The sequence below is a fragment of the Danio rerio genome, chromosome 8, assembly GCF_049306965.1.
Source record: "Danio rerio strain Tuebingen ecotype United States chromosome 8, GRCz12tu, whole genome shotgun sequence".
NCBI classification, from domain to species: Eukaryota; Metazoa; Chordata; class Actinopteri; order Cypriniformes; family Danionidae; genus Danio; species Danio rerio.
In genome coordinates this window covers 14271249-14290676 of record NC_133183.1, presented here as the reverse complement: position 1 = coordinate 14290676, position 19428 = coordinate 14271249, and the positions used below count along the sequence as shown (strand labels likewise).

Here is a 19428-nt window from a genome sequence, read left to right as displayed (position 1 = left end):
TACATTTAATGTAATGTACATCTAGGAGGTTGTTTTTGCAAAATAAACACCTTCATTCTTATACAATATCTCTCCGCCTAGATGTACATTATCCTTTACATTACATATTAAATGTACAGGATGTAAAAGATAACTAGAAACACAATGAATACTGTTATTTAATATGACAGTGATATCATGCACCAGTAGTGTTTCAGAATGATGTCATGCTGCGTCTATATATGTGTGTGTGTCTGTGCCCTGTGCTCAGTTTCAGCATGACCCTCTCATGTCCACACTTTCATGATTTCCAGCATGAGAGCTCAGCCTCTAGCCATTATGGAAAGGCCTGTCATTATGGTGAGATGTTCTGCCTAATGTTGTGGTGTCACCCCCTCACATCATGTCTTCCAGAATCATATTCTCTCACACGCGCCATCAGGTGACACAAAATGCTCTGCCTCCCGCCGAAATGCCCGGTCCAGAGCAGAGCAGCTCCATCTGGGGCACCATCTGCTAGTTCACTCTCATTACCAGCAAGTCCAGCACCTCCCATGTTTTTATCAACAGGTAAGAAGACTAAAATACTTTAATATGTCAGTCTCGTCTTTTATGAACCGGAAGCGGTAATTGTTTTGTGTGCAATGTTTTTCTTTGAATCTGTTGTTTTTTCTGTTTTACATAAAATAATATCTTTAGGTTCAATAAAAAAATCCTATAAATGTCCCCTAATATTTATTTTAGGAGAAGTGGATTCATATGGGCTGAATTAATAAAAATTTTAATTAGTAATGTTCCACTTAATTTGTTTGTTTAAAGGGCCACTACCCCCCACCCCCCTATCTCACAGGTTGTTTTCATACATGTAGTTGAAAAAAGTGGGTAAGTCCAGCTTTGTTTAGGTGGGAGTGTCAAGTGGCGAAGAGGGAAGGGTTTGTATGAAAAGGGGAGTTTCAGTACATGAACAACAGCTGATTTTCACCGAGGCAACACAAACACAGACGCAAAGGTAATAGACTGTGGCTACATTTACATGGACATCAGTAATTAAATGAATTGCCTTAATCTGTATAAGACACTAATATAATTAAGGTGTTTACATGTGTTGCTTTTTGAATGTTCCTTTCATGAACCCGTTTTACATGTTATAGCACATAACTCAATTAACGTCATTACGTCATCGCGCTATCCACATTTCCTCCAGACTTTAACTGCAGTTCGGCACTTTCACTTTTATTCACGAACATTTTATGCATGCCCCCCGTGACAAACGAGATGTTGGATGCGAGGAACTGCTGGAAGAGTGTTGTTTTATTGGAGTTTTAGATACTGCACGCCATATGGGAGAAAAAACCTCCGCATTTCTTGGTAGATGCAAAGACTCAGTAGGTGCAGTGAATATCGTCAAACAGCCGTGTGTATACAGACTATCCTATCACAAAATGTGTTGAAAATCCTACTCAACAGTTATAGATTAAGTAATAGATTAAGGTGTTTACATTCAGAGAGCAACATTTTCAACGGATCTTTCAGTTCAAAATATTGTATTGATATTAACGTACTGTAAACTTAGAACTTAATAATTTTGACTAAGGCTGAAAGAGTATTGCTGACGATAATAACTAATTTTGCTATCTGGAGAAACATAAACAAAGAACACTGATCACGAACCGGAGCTGTGTCTTTTTTCAAAAAGAGAAGAGTGGCAAATCCAGCAAATTCATCATTTCCAGATGCGACAAGCTCTTGTGTAAAAAATGTTCCTTACAAACATATTTTTGACGCATGTTAGCAGACCACTGTAATCCACACATGTGGGTCCATCCGCGAGCTGCGCTATCATTGCGGGTTAAAAAATGGAAGCAAAATCTTCATTGTGGCATATTTATAAACGCAACACTGACGACCCATGTCTCCAAACATTTCTTCTTCTTCCACTTGTACGGTTGATAACACAATGTGGTGTCTCTCTGAACACTGTAACGTTAAAAGGGGTCTTTAAAGCTGTATCATGCATAATAATGAAGTTGCACCACACAGATTGGTTCGAACCAAGTCTTTCTTAAGAATTAATGCTGAAAACTCAAAGATGTCACGTTGTACTGGCCGGTACAGACATCCAGTCTGACACAATGATCTCATGGCCGTGACGTATCTTCAAATATGTCTTTTCAAATCGGAAGAGCGTATTTGCTCAAAATAACGCAAAAAATAAAAAATTAAAAAATAAATAAATAACTTTTTAGTGAAATATATATATCTTAATAGTGTTTTTAAGCACCATTGGACGCATATATGACTGTCAAGATCTCAAAAAAATGTGTTTTGGTGTTTTTTGACCCTTTAAATTCAGCCCATATAAATAGTTTGCAACTACACACTTTTAAAAAAATGAGTAAATGCACTTAGTAATTTATTTTTTTTTGGTGTATTTTTTAAAATAAGGCAAATGTGAGCCTAAACTCTTTATGTTGCATGGCTCTATTTTCAAAATGATACAGTACCATCTTGCTTTGGAGGCGACAGTGCTAACTACTGAGCCACCGTACTGCCAGTGGTGAAAGTGCATATCAATAATTCCAGAATTCCCATGGAGCACATTACATTTGCTGTTTTTCCATTTAAATAACCTTTTTTTTTTTACTTATGCACCCAAGAGTTGTAGATTTCATCTGATGCTGTTAAATTAATGCCTTTTTGCATTACCTTGGTGTGATGAGGGTGTTAGTGGTTGTGTGAATGACACTGTTCACCTTCTATGTTAATATTTATGTTCTCAGCTTGTGGAAAAGCTGTTTGTGATGAGGTTTGAGTCATTGTGTGACTTCCTTGTAACCGAAAGCTGAAAATGAAAATTCTGTCATCCTTTACTCACCCTTCACTTGTTCCAAACTGCGTTTATATACTTTTTTTCATACTCTTAAGTCAATTTATGCCAGCAACTAGCTTTCTTCAAGAATCTCTTCTTTTGTGTTAGATTCAATTCTGTTCATCTAGATTTCTGTAGTGCCTTTACATCAGATTGTGTCCAAACATCTTAACAAAGACGAAGAAAGTAAATGCAATAATAGCGCAAATTGTGGAATATTCCAGCAATTTAAGAGATGAAAAAAAACAATCATAAATGTTTAAAATCACATGAGGGAAAGTAAATTATGAGATAACTAACCATTTAAGGCACAAACCAGATTTAGTACCACGTTTTAGCAGGTTAACATTGTATATCATTCATTCATACATTTTCTTCATACAGATTCCCTTCCAGCTGCAACCCAGTACTGGGGAAGCATCCATACACATTCACAATTATACCCTACGGCCAATGTAGTTTGTTTCAAGAGTTCACACTTAGCTAAAAAATTAATAATAAAGCTTGTTTGTCATGCTGTCCCGGGAGAGAGCCCTGAACTTATGAGATCCTCGAGCCTGCTCCTTCCCGTTTGCAGGGCGAGAGGGGAGTTTGAGTTCAGGTAGGTCTTCTTCAAGACAAAGATATTAAGATCAGAAAACTCTGGTTATTTATAGTGAGTTAGGAATCATCTGATTGCATAATCAATCAGGAGCTGATTCTGGAACAGCTGAGAACAATCATAAGCATGTGATCCTCTCGAAATTTGTTTATAAATAAACTTCACTCAATTCACCTTTAGCGCGTGTCTTTGTACTGTGGGGGGGAACTGGAGCACCCGGAGGAAACCCGCGCGAACCCAGGGAGAACATGCAAACTCCATACAGAAATGCCAACTGACCCAGCCGGGATTTAACCAGCGACCATCTTGGTCTGAGACTACAGTGCTAACCAGTGAGCCACCATGCTCCCTCATTGTATATCACCTATTATTATTTATCCATCAGAAAAAAACATGGTTAAGGTACTTCAAGGTTTTATGAAACAAAAATGGGTCTTTTATAAAAAAAAAAGATTTATTTGTAGGAGTTTCCATTTCAGATACTGTCTCTATGAGTTTGGACTGCGGGACTAAAAGGAGATAATGATAGCTAGATCTTAGGCTTCTAATTTGGATATTGAAATGCAGCAGCTAGCAAGGGATCATGTAAAGATTTCTACACTAGTAGAAGAGTTTTAAACTGAATACAGCCAATGAATCCAGCTCAGAAAACATCTTCAGTAAATAATGGTAAATATAGATGTTAGTTGTTATACATTGCTCAGCATAAAATGAGTACAACACTCACAGATCTCTCTTTAAAATTAATATTTACCACAGGATGCTTAACAATAATATATGTGTTCATATACATACCTGTCAACATTGGGATGTGAAAATAAGGGATATGCCCAACATTAATGAGCGATCCCCCTTTTTAAAAACTCCCCAAGTGACTAAATATGCTCATTTGGTGCTGTTTCATTGTAAATAAACAGTTAAATGGTCAGTAATATGTTTTATTATTATTATTATTATATAAAAAATAAAATATTAAAAAGCATACATTAGCAGCAAATAAATTAGCGAACAGTTCATCATTCATTCACTTTCTTGTCGGCTTAGTCCCTTTATTAATTCGCTACAGCGGAATGAACCGCCAACTTATCCAGCACATTTTAACGCAGCGGATGCCCTTACAGATGCAACCCATCTCTGGGAAACATCCACACACACACACACACACACACACACACACACACACACACACACACACACACACTCATACATTACGGACAATTTAGCCTACCCAATTAACCTGTACCGCATGTCTTTGGACTGTGGGGGAAACCGAAGCACCGGGAGGTAACACATGCGGACGCAGGGAGAACATGCAAACACCATATAGAAACGTCAACTGACCTAGCCGAGCCTCAAACGTGCGACCCAGCGACCTTCTTGCTGAGGCGACAGCACTACCTACTGCGCCACTGCATCGCTTAGCAAACAGTTCAGCTTATTAAAATGAATTGCTATTATAATGAAATAGAATTAAGCTATCAGATCTCATTAGTCATTTTTTAACTGTATAACTTACACATTCTGATTAAAAAGCAACAAATGAATTATTTATTTCAATTTTTTTTTGTTTGATTACATTAAGGTGTCACTTTAAAATCCACACACCTAACATTATAATGAAAACATTCGATTGCTTTCCTAACATTTTATGCTCATTTAGGATAAAATTAGTTTTGTTTAAAAAAAATCCACCAAGATCAACATCTTAGATATTATTATTATTAATTACATGCAAAAACGGAATAGCTTGTAGTTTCTGCCAACCCGACTCTACACCATAACTTTTCAATCCAGATGGATGGGGCAACCATTACTGCATCCAAAATGGTGAAAAGCCTTGGAGTGACGATTGATGACCAACTAAACTTCTCTGACCACATTTCGAGAACTGCTCGATCGTGCAGATGCGCACTCTATAACATCAGAAAGATCCGACCCTTCTTATGTGAACATGCAGCTCAACTCCTTGTTCAAGCTCTTGTTCTCTCCAAACTGGATTACTGCAACTCTCTACTAGCTGGGCTTCCAGCTAACTCTATCAAGCCTCTTCATCTGCTCCAGAACGCAGCAGCACGAGTGGTCTTCAATGAACCTAAACGAGCACATGTCACTCCGCTGCTAGTCCGTTTGCACTGGCTGCCAGTTGCTGCTCGCATCAAATTCAAAGCTCTGATGTTTGCCTACAAAGCGACTTCTGGCCTTGCTCCTTCTTATCTGCTCTCACTTCTGCAGATCTATGTGCCCTCCAGAAACTTGCGTTCTGTGAATGAACGTCGCCTCGTGGTTCCATCCCAAAGAGGGAAGAAATCACTTTCGCGAACGCTCACGCTCAATGTGCCCAGTTGGTGGAATGAACTCCCTAACTGCATCAGAACGGCAGAGTCACTCGCTATTTTCAAGAAACGACTAAAAACTCAACTATTTAGTCTCCACTTCACTTCCTAATCTGCAATTGCCTCTCTGGATATCACACTAACTGTACCCAAAAAAAAAAAAAAAATTACTTATACTTTCCTTCTTAGACTTTACAGACCTGAAACTTGCCTGTAGCACTTATTTATTGTTGCTCTGATAGTTGTGTAAGTTGCTTCCTTGTCCTCATTTGTAAGCGTCTGCTAAATGACTAAATGTAAATGTAAATGTACATGTATATCTGTTTAAACGTGCACCCAAAACCCAGACTTCTGCTCCGCTTCAAATCACGAGTACAGAAACCGTTTGGCAAACAGCGTCTATTTATCACTATGGGGCGTGTAAGCTGACAGTCACGCACCACTATATGACTGTTTTGACGATTGCATATGAAGGGGAGACAGCACCTGTAATGAAAAGGAAAGGTAATGCCGCTGTTTTTATATTTATTTCAAAGTGTTTTCATGCCTAAACAAAGCGGAAGCACAGAACAGACTCATATTTAAGAGCAAGGGGCAGCCCCCGGTGGTTCGGCGGTATGGGTTGCATATAAGGAGGCTCAGCTCTTTAATGTTTATTTGCCACCCTTCAGAGAAAAACTGAAAATACCGGAGAAATACAGGAAAATACCTTCACGGGATGATTGTGGGATAGAACTTTAAAATACGGGAGAATCCTGGGAAAAACAGGAGGGTTGACAGGTACAGTATGCATATACTACATTTCCCTGCAGGCACAAAACATCAACAAGACGTCAGATTGACATTGTACCCCAGCATCGTAGGGATGTTGCATTTTGTTTGTAAATGAAAAGCAGGTTGATATCAGAACCCAATGTCAGGCCTACGTCAATGTCCAACCTAAAATCAATCAAATATCAACGTCGTTATGTTTGCCATGCCTGACAAATAATTGTCAGTATTTGATATCAATATGATGTTGGTTTAAGATGTTGACTTGAAGTTGGATTTGGGTCACTTTCCAACACAACCTAAAAACAACCAAATATCAACATCTACTGATGTTACAGCTTGACGTTGTGTGGACGTTGCCACTATGAAGTCTATCAGACGTTGGATTTTGGTTGTCCAAAAAAAAGTCAGCATTTGACCTTAATATGACGTTGGTTTAAGTTGTCTGTTTGACTTTCCAACACAACCTTAAATTAAACAATTATCAATGTCATTTGACAGTATTATTGGACGTCAAAATAACAATGTCCTTAAACGCAGAGATGTATAAAGTACTAGAGACCCATACTTAAGTAAAAGTACAAGTGCTTTATCAAAAAGTGACTTGAGTAGAAGTAGAAGTGCTCTTTAAGCACCATACTTAAGTGGAAGTACAAAAGTATTCAACATTTTTTGTACTTAAGTATTGCAAGTAGTTTATTTCAAAATTTACTACTCAAGTACTGAAAGTAAAAGTACAAGTATTGTGTAATGTCGTTATTAAAGAAAGCAGTCAAAATACACTAATTGTTTTGTTTATTTTAAATATCTTTTTTGGGGTACTTAAGCAGAATGAAAAGAAACATGGCTTATGATACTGTTTTTCTCTGTAAATAGTTTCTAAGGTACAAGAGCTCACATCGTCAGGCCCTTTTACCAGAAAATGCCTTCACTGATGAGATAATTCAGCATGTTCACTCACATACATACTCTCTTGCTTTCTCTCTCTCTCTCTCTCACACACACACACACACACACACACACACACACTGCCCTGCACACACCTAAATGTACACTCTCTCCCCACTCTCACACATTCATACACTCTCACACACACAGTTCTCTCTCTATCTCTCTCTCACACACACACATTTTTGTGAATTGTGGGGACATTACATAGGTTGCAATTGTTTTTACACTCTCTCTTACACACACACACACACACACACACAAACACACACACAAACACACACACACACACACACACACACACACACACACACACACACACACACACACACACACACTGTTGTTTTCTCTTACACATTATTCACTCACACTTTGGGAGTTTTGAAGTTTGATTGGTTAATACCACAATGAACAGGAGTTCTGTCTTCTGGAAGCACTCGTGAAACTAAACTAAACAAGCAAACTAAATCCTGCTTCACTAATTCACTTGATTTTGATTTTATTGTAAAAAAAAAAAACAGGAAAATGTGTATATTACTGTGTTAAATGAAAATCTGAAATATTTTATGGCTTATGGCTATGATTTAATAATAATTGTTATTTATTTTTATCATGTTTTTAATGAAATTGGTCTTACAGTTCATATTTTTCTGTTGTATATTTTTTAATTCTGGTACTTTTACCATAAACCAACATCTCAGCCATTTGGTAGAGGCTGATATTTTAGAAATAATGTGATGTGTTGAATAAAAATGCACTGATCTTGTTAACTAGCGACATTAGGAGTTAAGAAATGCAATCAAAAAAAATTATATTGCTTTTGTCTTGGTGTGACAGTTAAAGGGTTTTTTGTAATAAAAATTTTGTCCTTTAATACAGCAGTCAGATATACTAACTGTGCCCTTAATTTGACCTGCTCAAAGAAAACACTCTTTCTGGATGTGTCAAACAAAACTCATGCACAGAAGACAGCACGAGCATTTACAGCTAATAAACTCATGTCAATATTATCCCGCCTGCTTATTGAGCGCTGACAGGCGGGTCTTACACGGCTATGATTGGTTATTGTCCTCAACAGAAAGGGCTTTAGAAATATAAGCGCTGTTCACCCATGGCGGGAAAAATACGCGATTATCACGGGTAAAAGACACAGTGGAGAAAACTTAATTGCACATGAGGCACGCTCATGTCTGGATTCTCAGCTTCAACAGCTGAGAAGAGAGGAAAAGTTACCTTACAAACTGGCCAGCGGGTCAAATGTCCAAAGTGAGAGAGCGAGAGATAGGCAGAGGTGAAGTTTTACAACATTTCTCCCTAACAGTAAACTAGCGACTGGAGTGCTGTGCCGCCTTCTCTCACCCTCGCGCCTCCGTCCTTCGCCATAGTATTGCGACATCGCGCATAGGAGATAAATGACGTCATCACGTAATCACCGGTTATGACCTATTATTTCTGAACTGATTTCAATCATTTTGACACCCATAGTAACGAGTAACGATGCAGCACATAAAAAATCTATCGGAGTAAAAGTATTAAGCTCATGGAAAATATGTACTTAAGTAAAAGTGGAAGTAGGAGAAAAAATTATACTCCAGTAAAGTACAGATACTGCCTTTTAGTACTTAAGTACAGTAGTGAAGTAGTTCTACTTCGTTACTATACATCTCTGCTTAAACGCTGGCTAGACATTGAATTTTTGTCAACTGATGTCACAACCTACTGTAAATCTAACTTATGTCTTATGACAGGCGTGTCCAAACTACGGCCCGCGGGCCATCTGCGGCCCGCAATCAGTTTTGTGGCGGCCCGCGAAGCTTTTTATAAATATCAAGAGAATCTGGCCCGCTATACAAAAATGAACGTAATTCAATAAATAACCACCGGGTGTCGCTATTACATGCATTAAATTAAGCAGCAGTTCTTGTTATGATCTATCTATCTATCTATCTATCTATCTATCTATCTATCTATCTATCTATCTATCTATCTATCTATCTATCTATCTATCTATCTATCTATCTATCTATCTATCTATCTATCTATCTATCTATCAATCTATCTATCTATCTATTTATCTATCTATTTATCTATCTATCTATCTGTCTGTCTGTCTGTCTGTCTGTCTGTCTGTCTACACACAGTTGAAGTCTGAATTATTAGCCCCTCTTTGATTTATTTCTTCTTTTTTAAATATTTCCCAAATGTTTAACAGAGCAAGGACATTTTTACAGTATGTCTAATAATATTTTTTCTTTTGGAGAAAGACTTTTGTTTTATTTCGGCTAGAATAAAAAGCGGTTTAATTTTTTTTATGAACCATTTTAAGGTCAAAATTATTAGCCCCTTAAGTCTTCAGAACAAACCATTGTTATAAAATAACTTGCCTAATTACCTTAACTTGACTAGTTAACTTGATTAACCTAGTTAAGCCTTTAAATGTCACTTTAAGCTGTATAGAAGTGTCTTAAAAATATCTAGTCAAATATTATTTACTGTCATCATGGCAAAGATAAAATAAATCAGTTATTAGAAATGAGTTATTAAAACTAATATGTTTAGAAATGTGTGGAAAAAAACATTCTCTCCGTTAAACAGAAATTGGGGAAAAAATAAACGGGGGCTAATAATTTAGGGGGGCTAAAAATTCTGACTTCAACTGTATTTATATATATATATATATATATATATATATATATATATATATATATATATATATATATATATATATATATATATGCGTGTCTGTGTGATGTATGTAAAATTTGGCCCGCGACAACGTTTGTTTTTTTGCATCTGGCCCTCGGCCCAAAAAGTTTGGACACCCCTGTCTTATGACATCGTGTGCCTGCTGGGTAGATTAGTCAGTACCAAAGCCAAACTAAAACTAATCCAACAACTACAACAACAACTTAAGATTACAGTCCAAAAAAGTACACCCAAATGTTTTAATAAACAGGAATAAGGGAAATATAAAACATATAACATTTTATTTGTAATTTGTTTGTTAGATATTAGGTTACCAAACTCTTGGAACAAATATTAACATATAAAAAGTATACAAAGATTTTTTGGCCATATTCAGTGAGAATTGGATGCATGTATGCTTTTAACTAATGCTTATTGTGTCATGAAATTGCAAATTTCACTTCCATTTCTCTCTTTTTTTGCATTTGAATTTTAATCACTGCGTTTTACAGATGTTCTTAATACAATCTTTAAAATTAATTGAAAATATGATTATTATGGTAATCTCTGTTAGCCATCCTGAGATTTAGCTCAGTGTTTTCTGCTCCTCAGAGCCTTAAGGTAGAGGTATTTGTGTCCCATCATCATTCTTATTCAGTTCTCTGTATTTATATCTTATGTGATAATGCCTCAAACAGATATTCATGGATATTAGAGTTCTGTGAGAGCAAGCAATTGTCCTCTGTCGTTTACTGGTGTCAAAAGTCTAACTTAAAATACATATATTTTCAAGACAGTCTTGACAGTCTCTCACCCTCTATTTTCTTCCTGTTTTTTTGCTATAGGGCACCAGTGGAATACATTTACAGACAGCACTGCCTTTTCGCACGCAGGAAAGAGTATTTTAAGAGGAAAAAAAGAGATAGTTTACCCAAAATATGAAAATTCTGTCATATTTATTCACCCTCATGGGGTTTTAAACTGATATGCTGATTTTTTTCAGTGTAACACACACACAAACACACTGAAAAGAGCAGGATTTTATTTCTCTACAATAATAATTCAGTGTAAAACTCAGTAGCTGACAAATGCAGCATAAAAATGACTTGTTTGCTATATTTAAGTGTTTAAAATGATTTATTCCTGTCGGCATGATCACACTGCAGCTCTCAAACCTGCCACTTATGCCACCAGTTGGACATCAATAATGTTAACATTTACATTTATGCTATTTAAGCAAAATGAGTTGCTTTGCATAGCGTTCAGAGTACAGATTTTTAATCATGCACTTCCTTTAAATGCAAAATAGGATCTAAGAGCTGTTTCTGTGCTGCTTGAGCTACACAATTGTCTTTAGTGTTTATTATCATCAGTATTTTATTTCCCATTGATAATAAACAAACTGAAAATGATTAGTTATAAGTTGAACATTTTGTTAGAGTATTTTTTCAAACATAAAGACAATAAAGGTGTTTTTAAGCTTCAAAACATTAAGATGTTGGAAATTTTTTTTTACCTATATGCATTTAAATATGGACTGCTTATTATTGTTATTATTATTGTTATTATTACTATTGACCCTTTTCAAGAGTTATCAGCATGTTAAATCCCTGAAAGTTTTTAAGATTTTATTTTTAAAAAATGTATAAAAAGTTATATGTATTTATGTATGTATTATATCATCTTTGTATCTTATTACAAAAAAGGGGTTACCGCTTGTTTGAGGCATTTCTAATGCAGTTTCTATGGCGGGGCAGGACAGTAAATTTGACATTATTTTCTCTTCTGGCTGTCATTATCAGTCTCACACAATTATTTTTCTACTTCTGAAAGTCTTGATAACACCATCATGGAGTTTTTCTTTTTTTTATTTCAGCAAATAGGATTGTAAAAAAAAATTCTTGTACTCTATCCTTCTCTGTGCTCTAAGTTTACCCAACTATGACGACTTCCGATACTGAGAAACCCGTAAATGTGAAAAGGGTTTATTATTTAAGACTGCGATCACTACAAATAATCATGATTGCAAATGAAAAAAAAAATTAAAAGCTATGTGAATATTTGTCAAAAAAATACCAATTTGTGTGCGCACATCTAGGAGATTCTTGAAGGCGGGTGCTCAATCAAGTCAAACACAATAGAAAAAGTTCCCTTTAATTATAGAAAAAATCGGCACAATGCCATTTCAGCTCTCAAAAAACATGACAACGTTTTAACGTACATACAGTTATCTTCATCAGGTCACACAGGAAACACAAGAGAACTCAAGATATTGTGTATCTGTACAGGGTGTTTATGTACAGTATGTGTGTTGTTTATGTAATGGATGCCAGCAAGGGAAGTGCTATGCCAACGACTCCCATACAAAGAATTGCTAGTTCGATATCAGCTCACACAGGGTTGGGTGCATTAGGACTGGTAGGTCACATGTGGTGGCTCATCTGGGATGGGAGTGAGGTTTAGGGGGTGAGTATCACTGATGCCAGCTAGTGAAGTGCTATGCAGGTAAACCTCACTCCTCTGACCTCAAAATGTGCTCTGACTTTGGCAACTGACTCCCATAAAAGGATTGCTGGTTTGATCTCAGCTCAGACTGCTTTGGGTAGCCGTAAGACTGATATATATATATATATATATACACACACACACACACACACACACACACACACACACACACACACACACACACACACACATACACACACACACACAGTAACACAGTGTATATATATATTGTCTGCTTATTTATTGATTGGGGTTGATTATTGTTTGCGAGTGTTTTGTGTAGAGCAGGGGTTCTCAACCTTTTTCACTTCAAGGCCTACCTTTTCCTCTGAAAATATTTTGACGGCCCAAAATGATTGTCTGGAGAAAATGCTTATTTTTAAAGCTTTATTTATTAGCAAAACATTTATGTGCCTTCATTTACAAAATGTTATTTAAAAAATATATAAATATAATATATAGTTATTCTTTACAACTGCAGAGAATTTGGGCCTTTTCTTCAGTAAAGGAACCTGACAGGATTACAGGAGATGGCAAAAAACTGCTGCTGCTTCGAATTAGACTGACTTCTATTCATCAGTCGATCTATATCCATTAAAATAAACAACCTAACCATAAATGTAAAATACAGTAAAAACCCTCTAAATCTGTTGAATCACTTCGAGATGAAGGAGGTTGAGTTTGTAGGACATTATTGGAGTTAGCTGACAGGAACAGTGAACAGCTGTTTACTATTGAAACACCACCGAGTCTTGCTAGATCCTCCTGTTGGGATGCTCATCGGTTATAAAACAATCGCAGGCAATAGTTTGGACAACAATGAGGATATTTTAAAGTGTTCACACAAAGAAAGCACACATAGTTTGTGAATATACGGACTTGTGCGACTCTGATACAGTACAAGTTGCAAACGTGAGGCACGCGCGGGTTGGTTATTATAACTCTAATCGTCGTTACCTTTACATTTGCGTGACTGTTTGCTTTATACAACTGAGAACGTAGTCCTAGTTGACGTGCATAGGTTAGAAATTTACTCCACAGTTATGTCTGTAATTTACAGTGAAGCTGTTTTTGTATTATAGTGTTTTTGTAATATAGTGTAATATTTAAGTTCTCTCGTAGCCCACCTGCAGGATCACCGAGGCCCACTAGTGGCAGCGTGTCGATTTGTTTAACTTCTTTAAAAAAAAATTGTCAAAACCCTTTCAAAACTCTCTCTTTTGTTAGATTATATTAATGTGAGTAATTCAATTGAATAACCATTTTCTTATTGGTTAACCTGTTCATTTAAAAATCTTGAGGTCTTTGCATGAGTTTATATTTTTGAATTTTCATAGGCCAAAAACTCTGATATTGAAAGCAATAATCTCCCATTCACAGGAACACGATGTAATCTGCACACACAAGTTGCTTTGTGCCAAACAGAGCTGTGGATTCCAGTGATTTTGCAAAGTCATTTCCTGCCTGGTATCTGTTATGACCTTTAACATCTCTGCATTTAGCTACTTTTATCTTTTTCTTTTTTTCCCCCCAGACTTTGATGCCACAAATAGCAACTAGGCCACAAATCTCCTGAAGTTCCTCCTATTGGTTTACAAACATCTGTGATTTTGCAACGGTAAGCTTTTCCCTTGATTTGTTTGACAAAGATGCTGAAGATGATCTTTTTTACCACATTCGCCATCAGCAAAATCCAATGCCTAATCTCTATTGCAGCACTTTTTAGGGAAATATATGCACTGGTAAAAAATATTATAAAAATATTACTAAATAATAATAATAAATTAATATGTAATAATAAACTGCCACATAGTATTACACTTATTTTTTCAATATTTTTTATTTAAAAAGTAGGTTAAAAACAACAGCCTTTAGATATATTTAAAAAATAATAATCTGAACCCGATCTTTTGAACGTTTAACCATTATAAGGTTTTTTTTTTTTTTTGGAGACCCAGAAGGCACAGGACATCAATATGACGTCAGATTGATGTTGTATACCAATGTCGTGGGGACGTTGCATTTTGTTTGGAAATGAAAATTGGGTTAACGTCAGAACTTAATGTCAGTCTGACATCAATGTCCAATGTCCAATCTAAAATCAGCCAAATTTCAATGTCTAATGATGTTACAGCTTGACATTGTGTGTCCGTTACCACTATGACTTCTATCAGACGTTGGATTTAATTTTTTTTATTAATTGTCAGTTTTTGATGTCAATATGACGTTGATTTAAGATGTTGGCACAACTCACAACTGGATTTGGGTCACTTTCTAACACAACCAAAAATCAACCAAATATCAACGTCCTTTGAAGTCATTATTGGACATCAAAATAGTGTTGTCCTTAGACACTAGCTAGACGTTGAATGTTGGTCACCTGACATCCTGACCTAAGTCTAACCTAATATTATTGTCTTATGACGTTGTGTGCCTGCTGGGCAATACATAATAATATTGAAACAAAAATCATTACATACCATTTTATGTTATTGCTAACTGTCACAGATAGGATGTGACTATGACTTTTTTTTGTAGTTTGTAAGCGTGCATTAACTCACACAAACAGCTTCCGCTATACACACAATTTAGATGGCGGCTGAAAAACATCAAATGTACTGTTTTTGTGGATACTTGACTGTTTTGTGTGCTCTATTTATTTTTGCAAAAACATTTTTGCTGTTATGATTTGCTCTATTTGGTTTAACATTTTAAATAAATCACACCAGATTTTGCAAACATAATAGTTTATTTTTCATAATTAAAAATAAGAAACTAATAATACTGTCCTACATTCTGGGTCATCTCCAAACAGCCAAACCTGTATGCTGGAAAGGTCATTTTAAAGTTTTTCTCAGTAATTAGCGTTCTACCGATTTCAATGACATCATGGGGATAAATCAAGGAAACCATTAATTTTAGTGTAACATATTTATCAGACATATATGTAGATATTTGTGAGATATACAGCATGTTGCATGGTACTGTCAAATGTGTTGTCTCTTAGAATATTTTTGCCTTGCTTTATCATTTTTTTAACTTTTCATATGGTATGTTCTAAAAAATAGGTGAAGCCAAAATCTATAAAATGGCTCCTGTATGTCGGCCATTTTAGGAGGGTTTTCCTTGTGCTGATATTTGTTGTGTGTGGGCCTGATTGTAGTGGAGGGCAAAGCGAGGTTAAAACACCGAATCACCGGGTTGAAGCATCAGTCGAAGCTAATGTGTCGAAGCAACAGTCGAAGCAAATGTGTCGAAGCTTCGAAACGTTTCGAAGCCCATCTCTACACCTAGAGATTTTTTTAATGTATTGCTCTGGAACAGCTTCAACAAAGAAACAGTTAAGCAAATTGAGGTTGATGTTTTAAATCATTTAGTGAAGCGGTGAGCATTCCTGACTTTCATGCAGAGATGGCTTCGAATCCAGCTTTAGATGTTGTTTTAACATTGGTCTGACATCCGAATGAACACTTTGTAAATAAATATATATTGTTTTGGTCATAAAAATGTAACATTAATAATTTCGATCATAATTTTAGAGTATTTGTGCAAGTCGGGATTAGATTTTTTCTGACCCTGTCAATCAAAGCAGATTCGCCAGGTCTCGAAACGTTGTGAAATGCCCGATGCTTTTAATCGCTTTAGTTACACGACCTGGTGTTTCGAAACACTTTAGTCACATGACCTGGGTATTTCAAAACACTTTGGTCACGTGACCTGGGTGTTTCAAAACATTTTAGTCACATGACCTGATTGTTTTGAATCAGCTTAGTCATGTGACCTAGCTGTTTTAGATCATGCTTCGGTGCAGTGTTTCAGAACACTTGCGCTTTAGGATCTCGACACTGTCGAAATTCAGTTTCATGTCAGCCATTCCTTCCTGATTGTTGGCATAGCTAGAACCCACTTTGACTCTGTAAATTTTGAATATAATTTTGTAGAAAAAAAAGCAGCCTAGTTTTTGCTTGGAATCCACAATTTTTATTTTTTGTTTTGCACTTGAAGAAACATCTTGTACTGCACTTATCCCTTGTTGCTGGTTTTGTACATTTATGCCCCGGTACATCCTAACAGTAACAAAAAGCAAAACTGACTTCAACAATAAATATTTTATTGTGCCAGTTTAAAATCAAATAAGATATATGTTATTCTACGTATTATTCTTTTGAATCTTGAATCTTCATCTTGAAAGTTTAACTGAAAATATTCAGAAGAACCGCTTTCAACACTGGTATTAACAATGAGAACAGTTTTCTGAGAATATCAGCATGTTAGAATGATTTCTGAGTGATCATGTGATACTAAAGACTGGAGTAATGATGCTGAAATAAGTCGTTTCCTGTTTTTACACTGTATCAGTTATAATCTTTAACATCTCTGCATTTAAGTGCATTTTTCCCCTAGATTTTAATTCCATGAATAGCAACTAGGCCATATTGGTTTACAAACAGCTGTGATTTTGCAACAGTAAGCTTTTCCCTTGATTTGTTTGACAAAGATGCTAAAGATGATCATTTTCATCACATCCGCCGGGGAAATCCAATGCTTAATCTCCATTGCAGCATGACTAAATACAGTCAGTGGACGTTCGTCAAGCAGTGATTTTGATGCATTTCTTTTTGGTTGAAGTGATCTGAGGTCTGACACTGAACGGTGATGATAAAACCAAAGCGGAGAGATGGAGAATTTGTGCGCACACACGCAAACATCCGCAATCCCCGTCTCACACTATAATGAGAGTTTGAGCGGCTCTTAATTCTCAAAGATGGGATCTGTCGATAGCAGATTAATGGAAACTAGGTTTGCGTGTTTGTAATGCATCAAGGGTGGCCGACAAAACCCTGAGGCATGAGAATGAGACTGTGTGCCTCTGTGAGTCTGGCAGAACTGTCGAAAAGTAGCAATTGGACTAGATTAGCTGCAGAATTCGCTATCCTGGTGGAAATACGACACCGTAGCTTTTCTAGTAATGTGGAAAACAGATGAGCATGTCATTTCTGAAAACGTTCCAGCACGTTTCCACCATCACTGTATACTGCAAAACAATATATCATCATAAAAGCCATAAGAATTTTACAATACAGTCATCCGGAAAGTCTTCATAGTGCTTCACTTTTTCCACATTTTTGTGGACTAATGATAATGTAAAAAAAGATTTTTGCAAATTGTTGCAGATTTATTAAAAATAAAAAACCTAAAAAATCACATGTACATACAGTAAGTATTCACAGCCTTTGCTTAATACATTGTTGATGCACCTTTGGCAGCAATTACAGCCTCAAGTCTTTTTGAATATGATGCCACAAGCTGGGCACACCTGTCTTTGGGAATTTTTGCCCGTTCCTCTTTGCAGTGCCTCTCAAGCTCTATCAGGTTGGATGGGAAGCAACGGTGTACAGCCATTTTCAGATTTCTCCAGAGATGTTCAATAGGATTTAGCTCTGGGCTCTGGCTGGGCCACTCAAGGAAATTCAACAAGTTGTTGTGAAAACACCATTGATATTTTGGCGTTGTGCTTTAGGTCATTTCCGCTTTAGGTCTGCTGGAAGATGGACAGTAGCCCCAGTCTGAGGTCAAGAGCACTCTGAAGCAGGTTTTCATTCAGGATGTCTCTGTACATTGCTGCATTCATCTTTCCCTCTGTCCTGACTAGTCTTCCAGTTCCTGCTGCTGAAAAACATCCCCACAGATGATGATGCCGCCACCATGCTTCACTGTAGGGATGGTATAAGCCTAGTGATGAGCGGTGCCTGGTTTTACGCCAAACGTACGCCTGGCATTCTCTCCAAAGAGGTCAATTTTAGTCTCATCAGTCCAGAGAATTTTGTTTCTTATGGTCTAAGAGTCCTTTAGATGCATTTTGGCAAATTCCATGCAGGGTGTGGAACAGGTACAGGCCTGATTGGTGGATTGCTGTACAGATTGTTGTCCTTCTGTAAGGTTCTCCTAGCAGCTTGACCAGCCTGGTTTAAGCTGGATATAACTGGTTTTGGCTAAACTCCCAGCTTGGCTAGGCTGGTCAAGCTGGTTTTAGCTGGTCATCTCCCAGCCTGACCAGCTAAGACCAGGCTGGAAATGGCTGGAAACCAGCCTGGAAGTGGCCAAAACCCCTCTAAAACTAGGCTGGTCGACCAGCTAAAACCAGCCAATCAGCCAAGGCTGGTTTAAGCTGGATTTTTCAGCATGGCCCTAACAACATGCTAATTTATGCTGGAAACATACTAACAATATGCTAATTCATACTAGAAACATCCTAACAACATGCTAATTCATGTTAGAAACAACAATGTTAATTCATACTAGAATCATCCTAACAACATGCTAATTCATGCTAGAAACATGGTAACAACATGCTAATTTGTGTTGGAATCATCCTAACAACATGCTAATTCATTATAGAATCATGCTAAATCATGCTAGAATAAACCTTACATTCTAATTCATGATAGAGTCATGCTAAATCATGCTAGAATCATGCTAACAACATGCTAATTCATGATAGAATTATGCTAGTTACATGGTAATTCATGATAGAATTATGTTAACAACATGCTAATTCATTTTGTAATCATGCTAACAACATGGTAATTGGTGCTGGAGACATGCTAACAACATGCCAATTCATGCTAAAATCGCGTTAACAACATACCAATGTATGTTGTATTCATGCTAAAACATGCTAATTCATGTTAGAATCATGTTAACAACATTCCAATGCATGCTAAAAACATGCTTAC

The 19428-nt window shown here is 36.6% G+C and overlaps 1 protein-coding gene across 15 annotated transcripts in view; it reads left to right on the top strand.

Moving 5' to 3' along the window:
* The window catches only part of fibcd1a (fibrinogen C domain containing 1a), a 398615-nt gene that overhangs the window by 125106 nt on the left and 254081 nt on the right, over positions 1–19428 (top strand). For 8 of the 15 annotated variants that reach the window (XM_073910113.1, XM_073910112.1, XM_073910101.1 and 5 more), the window contains one exon: positions 14226–14309. The gene's annotated coding sequence lies outside the window, so the exon portion shown is untranslated. Of the gene's footprint in view, positions 1–250; positions 340–393; positions 550–14225; positions 14310–19428 lie in introns of all 15 variants that reach the window. The other 7 variants (XM_073910111.1, XM_073910105.1, XM_073910104.1 and 4 more) reach the window with 2 other exon arrangements.